The following is an 8,624-nucleotide window of genomic DNA, read 5'->3' as shown; positions in this document are numbered from 1 at the left end:
CTGCCCCACAAACTGGGGGGCTGGGGCCTGGGGGAGGGGGACAGTGGGTCGGGAGTGAAGGCCACTGAGTTGGGACTGGCCATTGATGTTTACAAATGGGTCCTGGTACAAAAAAGGTTGAGAACCACTGCTTTAAGCTACTTAAAGGTTTTAATGCGTGGCAAATCCAGAGGTTAAGACTAGAGCTCCAGGAGCTGCCCAAAATTAACGCATAACAAGGTAGCTTTGGGTTTTTCTGGGATGAGTTTGAACCAAAGCTGTTTCCCCACTGACTTGCTTAAGTGGTTCCCTATGCAGCCACAGCCTCACATGAGGTAACAATTTGCACTGCTTGTCTGGGATTTACTTTCATTCTTTTTGTTTCAATAAACATTGCTTTTAAAGGACTCTTGCTGCTGCTTTTGGGAAAACCACGCTGGGTCATTCTTTGCCTTCATGTCAGCAGAGCACTTAAGCATGGGCTTAAAATCCAACACTGAATGGCAGCCAAAGAAAAGGAAGAGAAACTTCTGATTTATGAGAAGTATGTGAGTACACACCTCTTATGCGTAAGAAACTCGTTACACAGAAGCAAGATTCTTAGCGGTAAATTACTCAGTTACGAGCTTCAATTTGTAATAGAACAGTTAAAAAAACGAGTGAATAGGAGCAAGACCAGGGGACTCGGGGCAGCAGCTGAGAAGATTGTTCCTTTCCTTCTGCAGTCCTAATAATAGCCATACTTCCTCTTACTGTTTTTGTGACATCCTTTTTTTAGGAAGCTGTACAATTATACCAACAAAATAAGACTATGATGAGTCTTTCCCTGATCAAGTCCCACATGACCACCCTGTTGTTCAACGTGATCTTGCATAAATCTTCTTGCTTGGAAGATTTGTTTGGGAGCTTTAGGCTGTTTTGTTGCTGAAGGATATTTGTTCCAATTTAGGAACTGGCACTGGTTTCAAGCAACTTCATGTTACTAAGAAGAGAATTTCAAACCTGCTCAAGATACATATATACAAGCTTCAGAAACAAAGTCTGCAGTCCTTAATTCAATACATTTCCCCTTAAGAACATTATGTGTTTAGCTCAGGTGGGCTACAATTTCCAAAAGTGCCAAATGTCTTAGGAAAGATCCCTTAGGATGGCAGTGGGATTTCTCTTCCTATGTAACTGAGACCCGTTGAAAAATACAAGGAATTTGCTTTCTTCCATGAATATAGTTGGCCTGTCCCCAGGCCAGTTTCCCTTCATATTTAAATTATGCAAAACCTTTTCTGCTACAGAAGTTAATGTATCATGCTGCTGTGGTTGAAAATATCTATTTTTTTAGACTGTACTATGAAGTTCCCTTTCCCCCTTCCTCCCATTCTTCTTTAAGAAAAAGGGGAAAATAAAACATTTAGTAAGCTGCTTCTATTTATTCTGCATTTGAAGCACTGTGATCTTCTGATAGAGAGATCACAATTGGCTGTTGGCTGTCCTGCCTGCCCTTGGCTTTGGGGCTGCTTCTCTCTCTCCTTTTTTTTTTTTTTTTTTGGCTGCTCCTGGGTGCTTCTGTCCCCCTGCTCCCCTCAGTCTCTATCAAACAATATCCCAAAAAAACACCGTGTCCTCATAGCCCATTTTCTGACCAGCCTGACATGTAGCCTCTGTTCTGGATAACAGTTCCTATAGTTTCAGCTACTCAAATGAAGGGCAGTAGTTATGTCTACCTGTCTTCATGTTGTGTTCAACTTCCCTGTTATAAAGCCAGCAGAAAGGGGCCTCAAAACCATATATGTAAAACCCTTTCTCTGAACTTCCTCCAGAATTGTCTACATCTCAAATGCTATTCTTTTGTCCCTTCTGCCTCAGAAGGAGACACAAATCCTTTTATATCCTTGGACAGGAGAATGAGCCCTACCTGGTCTAGCTATCATCACAAAGCAGCAGAACAGCATTATAGCTCTATGCAGGGACTTGGAATTTGACCTCTGTACCAAAACCTTAATAAAATAGCTTTGTCCTTGCCTTTGCAGTTAAAATGAGAATCTGTGGAGCTGAATTAGTCTCCAGCCAAAGAGTTTCCTCCTTTCATGAATGTTAGTATTGTGAGGTGCTGTGTTCCTCCTGCAAGTGCTTGGAGCCTTGACTAAAGAAGCATGCTGCACGGTTGATGCTGAGGTATTCTGTAATCCCAGCCCAAACAATAATGGCTGGTCTCCTGGGCTAGGGACCGACATTACACATAAACTGGTTTAAGTGATCAGAAACTGGTTTAAACCTGTAACAGAACAGATGTTCAGTGCACATAAACCAGTTTGAAAATGGCTGAAACTAGTTTGAGATAAACCTGGTTGAATGTAGTATCAGACGTAACTGATTTGGGTCAAACCAGTTTATGCAATGTCTGTCCCAGACCCCTTGCTGGTTTAGGGTAAACCAGACTCCCCCAGCATCCTAGCATGCTCTCTGGGCTGGGCAGGTCTCTCTGCTCTGCAGCAGGGCTGGCCCCTCCCCTCTGCTCCCTGGCTGGAGCTTGGTACAGACTGCAGGTATCTGCCTGGCTTCCTCCTGCTCCCCACACTCCCCTCTACCTTACACAGACACCTCTCAGGATTAGATAGAAGACCATATGCTGGTTACGGTCCATGCTGTGGCAGATGGGACAAAGGCGGAATCTGTAGGTAGTTGGTAATGTCCCTTTGTTGTTCTTAATGGGGTGAGAAACACTGAGTTATGGGTGATAAACACTGTGTTATCAATTCCCTGCTGGTCTGGTCAGAAGCAAGGGGGTGCCCTCTGTAATCAGTGTGTCCTGCCAGGGCCTGGCCACACACCCCTCAGCTCAGCACTGTAGAAGGGAATGGAGGGCTGTTCTAGCACCCCCTGGCTTCTAGCCTGAGCCACTACAGGCATGTGCCTGCGTTTCTGGGATGTCTGTGCATTTACAAACTTTGATAGCCTAGTCAGGTTAAATTAACCTGCAAAGATTGAATCAATTGAGGCTCAGGCCTTTGGAATGTCTGTCCCTAACCCTGGAATCAACTGTGCCCCAAAGTTAGGGAGATGAACAATGAAAGCAAACTCTCTTGCTGTTTTTAACAGCCCCCCACAAAGAAAAGGAATCAGCAAGATTTTTTCAAAGAATGTACATTGTTTGTCTACTGCAGGGAACAGTTGGGAACAGCACATGTGCCATCTGGTAACTTATGCTACCAGAATAAGAAAATAACTCAACATTGCTCTTCTGTTTCTGTTTCCACACACTCTATTAGTCTGTGGCTTTGGCTGGCCATCTCTAACTTCAAATGTATGAGTTCTTACTTAGGTAAAAGAGTTCACAGTCTTTGTATAAAGCAGTTCCCAATGTTTCTGTATTTTGCATGAAATAGTCATTGGCTAAAACAATTAGACAGTACTAGGAACATGAGCAAGGGCTAGAACCCAAGGCATGTCCTCTTCTGAGGAAGTACTCAGATCGGTCAACCATAGTTAGACTCCTTCTGGCTGGCTTGTTTTTCTTTTTAAGTCTTTTTCCTCTTGGCTACCCAATGGGCTGGCTTCACCAAGAGGTATAGAGCATCCTTATGGCTTTGCCTAGTACAAGGCCTGCAAATTAGGGCACTTTGTTGGGAGGTAAATGAAGTAGGTTCAGACCCCTCAGGATGAAGGGCACCTAGAACGCATTCCTTGGGGAAGTGCCTTAGCCACTATGTTACTGGGCTAAAGGGTAGGAAGGACCTATTCCTCAAATACTTCCTCTCCCTGGATTGTCTCCTCCTCATCTTTCAAAGACTTACACAGGGTTACATGTCTTCCTAGATGTAACAGAAACATCTTAGAATATAAAGACAAATCAAGTTGTGAAGGGGCCAGTAGGATCTAAAAACTAGCTCTACATATCACTTACACGGCTCTATTCAGACACATAAGCTGACCTAAGCTGCTTATGGAAGAAGTTGGATTTGGGCCTCAGTTTCACTGAATTCCTCTTCATTGATTTTTCCCCTTATTGTGCACATCTGGTGATAGATGACAGGAACTGCCAAACTGGATCATTCCTGAGTCTTGTTCTGTTGTCCAGCTCTGACATTGACCATCACTAGATGCTTCATAATAAAATGCAAAAAAAAAGGCTGTAGACAACTGTGCATTAATCTATCCACTGCATGGGTTTCCTCTTGTGTGCTGATAAAGATAGACTTGAAGCAAGAGACTTAATATTGTTTTCAAAGCTGTTGATGGTGTTAATTATAGGTCTGGATATTCTTGTTAAAGATATAAATGCCTGCTCCCCATGTGAAGCTTGCTGCATTCTGGCTTCAATGATTTCCTGTGGCACTGAGTAACTTAGCTGATTACACACTATGTAAACATACATTTCCTCTTGTTGGTTTTACATTGGTTGCCTTTAATTCCCATTTAAGGTCCTTTTGTTCTTGTGTTTTGACACAAGGAGACATTCAGCAAGGTATGTAGAGCCATTAGTGCTGCCTCTATTTAAGGTTACCCAAGACACTGCATGTTAAGATTCTACTTGCAGGGTATGACTACACATGCATATTAATACGAAGCAATAAACTCTGGCACATATTGCACCAGAGTTTATTGCTCCTTGTTGTGCTTTTTGAACATGTGCTTGGGAATGCAGCATGTCAAGCTGGGTTGGAGCAGTGCTGGCTGCAAGATGTGGGGGGCTAGCTGGTGGGCAGCCCATGCACTGAAGCACCCTCATGCCCCAAGCAGCTAGGCCAACATCTCAGTGAAGGGTTTATTTTTAAAAAACTCCACAGCAGGATAGTGCTTGTATTTACAAGTATTAACCTGCTAAAGAGTTTGTTTCCTGTGGCCTAATAGGTAATGTGTAGATGTTGTGCGTGGACACTCCATCAGTTTCAATGCAGCTTATAAACATTTGGTTTGTATGGGTGAATTATGAGCACAAACTAAAGTAATATTACCAGTTTTAAACTGATAAGAATGTCTACATAGGGATTTGAATCAGTTCAACGTTATAATTTTTTACAAAATTTTAATAAGTGCAACATCTCTATATAAACTAGCTCTAAGGATGACTGCATAGAGGCTGCTGTGACAAACTGTAGCAAGATTCACATCCCAGGGGCAGGTATGACACCCTCTGTTGGCCTCATGCCACCTGCCCTGCTCCAGCTCTGGGACCCCTCCCTTTCTCCTAACCTGTCACACCTTGGAGTGATTGCTTGCAAGGGAGGCTCCCTGATAGGTACTAGAGTGAGCACCAGTCCTTGTGACAGCAGCAGGTCCCTCCTGGACCCTGCTACTCAATTCTGCCCTTGTGCTAAGTGGGTCCTCTCAATCCATCCCCCCCAGAGCAACTGTAGCCTTAAGGGCTTAGTCACAGCCTCTGACCTCCCCTAGTCATGTCTACACCTCCAAAAGCGTTACCGTCTAAACAGTCCCCTGTTGGGGTCTCAACCCATTTCCTTTTGCTGGGCTCTCTAATAACAGTTCACTGTGCCAGACTGAACTTTTGGGTTCCAGCTCCTGTCTCTCCTGCTTGGATTCTGGGCTCCTTGGCATGAGTCCTTCTCAGACACTGGGCCTTCTGGCCCTATCCTTGTCCTGCTCTGGGCAGTGACCCTGCTCCGGCTCTGTCTGGGACCCTGGGCCTGTCTCCACCCTTTTCTGGACACTGAGTCTGCTTTGGCTCTGTATGGGTTCCCTAGCCCTCCCTCCCCCGCAAATCTATTTCTTTCCTGCTCTGGGTGCTGAGCTTGCTTTGGCTCTGCATGCCTGGGCCCCCTGGCCCTAGTGTCTGTCTTTCTTGGACATTAGGCCTTTTGGCTCTGTCCTTGCCCTGCTCTGGGAAACAAGCCTGATCTGGCCTTGTCCATCTGGGCTTCTGGCCCCATCTGTCCTGGACAATGAGCCTGGTTTTGGGTCCCTGGTTGGCTCAGGATACCTGTTAGCCCTCATGGCACTATTGGGAGTTCCACCAACCCCCAACAGTCCCAGACCACCAGATTAAATTGTAACAAAGGAATAAGCAAAGTAGCTAAAACATAAACTTAACCCACTCTGGATACAAACAGCAACAGTAATCCATTGCCTTGCAACAAATCTTCCCCTTGTCTTGAGCTGTGTTCCTCTGTAAAATATCAGCATCTTACTGGTAGTCCCCATAAGGCAGCTTGGAAGTAAACCTAGTATCCTCCTGCAGCCTTCCAAACCAGGAGCTCCTAACTCTGCAGTTAGACTACCTGAGCTGACCCAGGTTCTAGACTTAAATGCTGCTTAAGCCTTGTCCCTCCCAGTCAAGTGGCACTCATCCCACAGGGATTGCTCAGTAGGGCCTGAAGACTGATTGCTGGGCAGCTTATGACTGTTGTCCTGGGAGACCTTTGCTGACAAAATTAGTCTCTGCCCTATTGCCTCACAGCTAGTTCTGCAATGGACGGTCAGAGCCTCTTGCACCAACCTGCTTATTCCCCTGTAGTCAGCTCACCCTAGGAAGAGGTCTCCTTACTATCTACAGGTGCACCTTTTTTCTCTCCCTAGGCAGCTCTTTGCCAAAGAAACAGTGTTTCTTTGTTACCTTCTTCCGGGCAGCTGGTCTGGGGTCAACTGCCTGAGCTCTATCAGCTGCATTTTCTCTCTTTAAAGTAACAGGGAGTCCTAGGCACTCTGTCACACAGGCACAGAGCTTCTATGTAATAATTGAACATTACTGATCTGAGGAGGCAGACTGCATTATTTATACGGGGTAGAATAGTTACTATATATGTCTTTTGTTTTAATTTAGTAGGGACCATTGGACAGTAATACAATAGCTCCCCAGATAAAACTATAGCTCCTGCTACACATGAAAGACAAGTGAAACGATTAGCTTTGAAGGTCTTGCCTCCTGGCTTCAGCAACATGCAAGTTGTTTTGCTACAATGAGATCAAGAGGAAAGTTACTGTATCAAATTTCTCCCAGGAGAGAAGTGGTCAGCTAGGAGGAAATCAGGTTTTTCCCAGGCAACTGGTATGTCTTAGACATGGGGAGGCATGTTTATGGGCTGATGTGTTGTTTTAGTATGTTTTTTCAAAAAAACCCAACAAAATTAGTTCTACATAGATATTTATTTGCTTTAAGAAGCCTGTAGAGCTATACTGTCACTGCTTTTGGAGGGAATAGAACTGGAGGCACCGGGGAGGTCAAGCCTTTTGAGGTAACCATCATTGATCACAGGTTGCTGTATTCCCAAGCCTGGCCTGCAAACAGGACAACTGTGCAGTTTCTTGCCTACAAATGTGTACTAACATGAAACATACGTTCTACTCCTGGCCCTGTCACTGGCCTGCTAGATGATCCTGGCCAAATCCAAGCTCATTTCCATGTCTCAGTTTTCCCACCTGTAAAATGGGGACAGTGACACTGATTCATTTTATAAAGTGCTTTAAGAGCTGATTAAAAAGTCATATAAGGGCTGGGCATCTGGTGTTTATCAACAGATATGCAAGTTAGTTGCTTTTGGTTCTGAGAGAACGCATGCCATCTAGTGGTTACTGAGTGTCAAATTCAGTACAGATTAGCTCAAAGGCTGTCAGTTATCTCTTTGAGCATAGAAAGAACAGGCAGGTTTTTAGCATGCTCCCTAAAATGTCCTTTGTAATTAATAGAACATATGTGGAAATGTTGGACTAGAGAAAACTGGTCCAAAAAGATGAGATCAGTTGTTTACAAACCGTTTTTCAGCAACATTTTTAATTGAGCCTCACAAAATTTCAACCATCACTGTAAGCTGTACAGAAAAAGGAACAATGGCCCAAAATTTCATTGCAAAGTTGTACCACTTGCTGTTGAAATACTGAATAATATCAAACAACTCTAGAAAGCATCCCCCAGGACAGAACAGGAGGTGGCTCACTGATTCTGTCTTGTATTTATTAGGTGATTTGGTTGCCTGGTCATCCTGCTGCAATGGCTGAATGCATGCAGCCCCAGCTGAGAGAAGCCTAGTCAGCTACCACATATAGGCCTGGTCAGTCATGCTGTGAAAACTGGGGACAGATGGAAATGTGTCTGGTGCAGAAGAACCAGGAGAGCAGAAATAAAGAGCAGAAAGACTGGGCTTCAAGAGATTGCATTGGTGCAGGGGAAAGTAAGTGGTTTTATATTTCATCCTCCCACATAGCCACAGATAAATAGAACTGAATATTTATGCCTTTCATCAGTGGTCTCTATCAATGCCTGCAAAGCAGGTCATTACAAACTGGGGTATGTGCTTAGACTGTAGTATTATCTCTTAGTGAGGTATTCATGCTCATATATCAATAACTAAAGCTCCCCCTTTATTGGGGTGGGTGGAAGGAAGAAAATTGTGTAATAACTCCTCAATGAAGGTTTAACTTGGAGAGAAATGCAGATCTCCTGCAAGGCACTCTAGCACATCTATTTCAGATTTTGCTGCATATTCCATTTTCTGTCTATAAAATATACACACTGCCTAGCAAATTCCCTGGGAGACATGACATGCCAAGAATAACAAACATGTTTTGACTTAATGTGTTTCTGCTTTCTTAATTCCCTGGAGTGCAGGAAGGAACAAATAAAAGTCCCCTGTCCCCCTCCACCCCCTTATTAAAAAAAAATAAACCAAAACCACAGAAATACAGCTTTCCCTTTGCTT

This window comes from Alligator sinensis, unplaced genomic scaffold (genome assembly GCF_000455745.1).
Source record: "Alligator sinensis unplaced genomic scaffold, ASM45574v1 scaffold566_1, whole genome shotgun sequence".
Lineage (NCBI taxonomy): Eukaryota > Metazoa > Chordata > Crocodylia > Alligatoridae > Alligator > Alligator sinensis.
The sequence above is the reverse complement of the archived record's forward strand: the minus strand, read 5'-3'. Positions refer to the sequence as shown.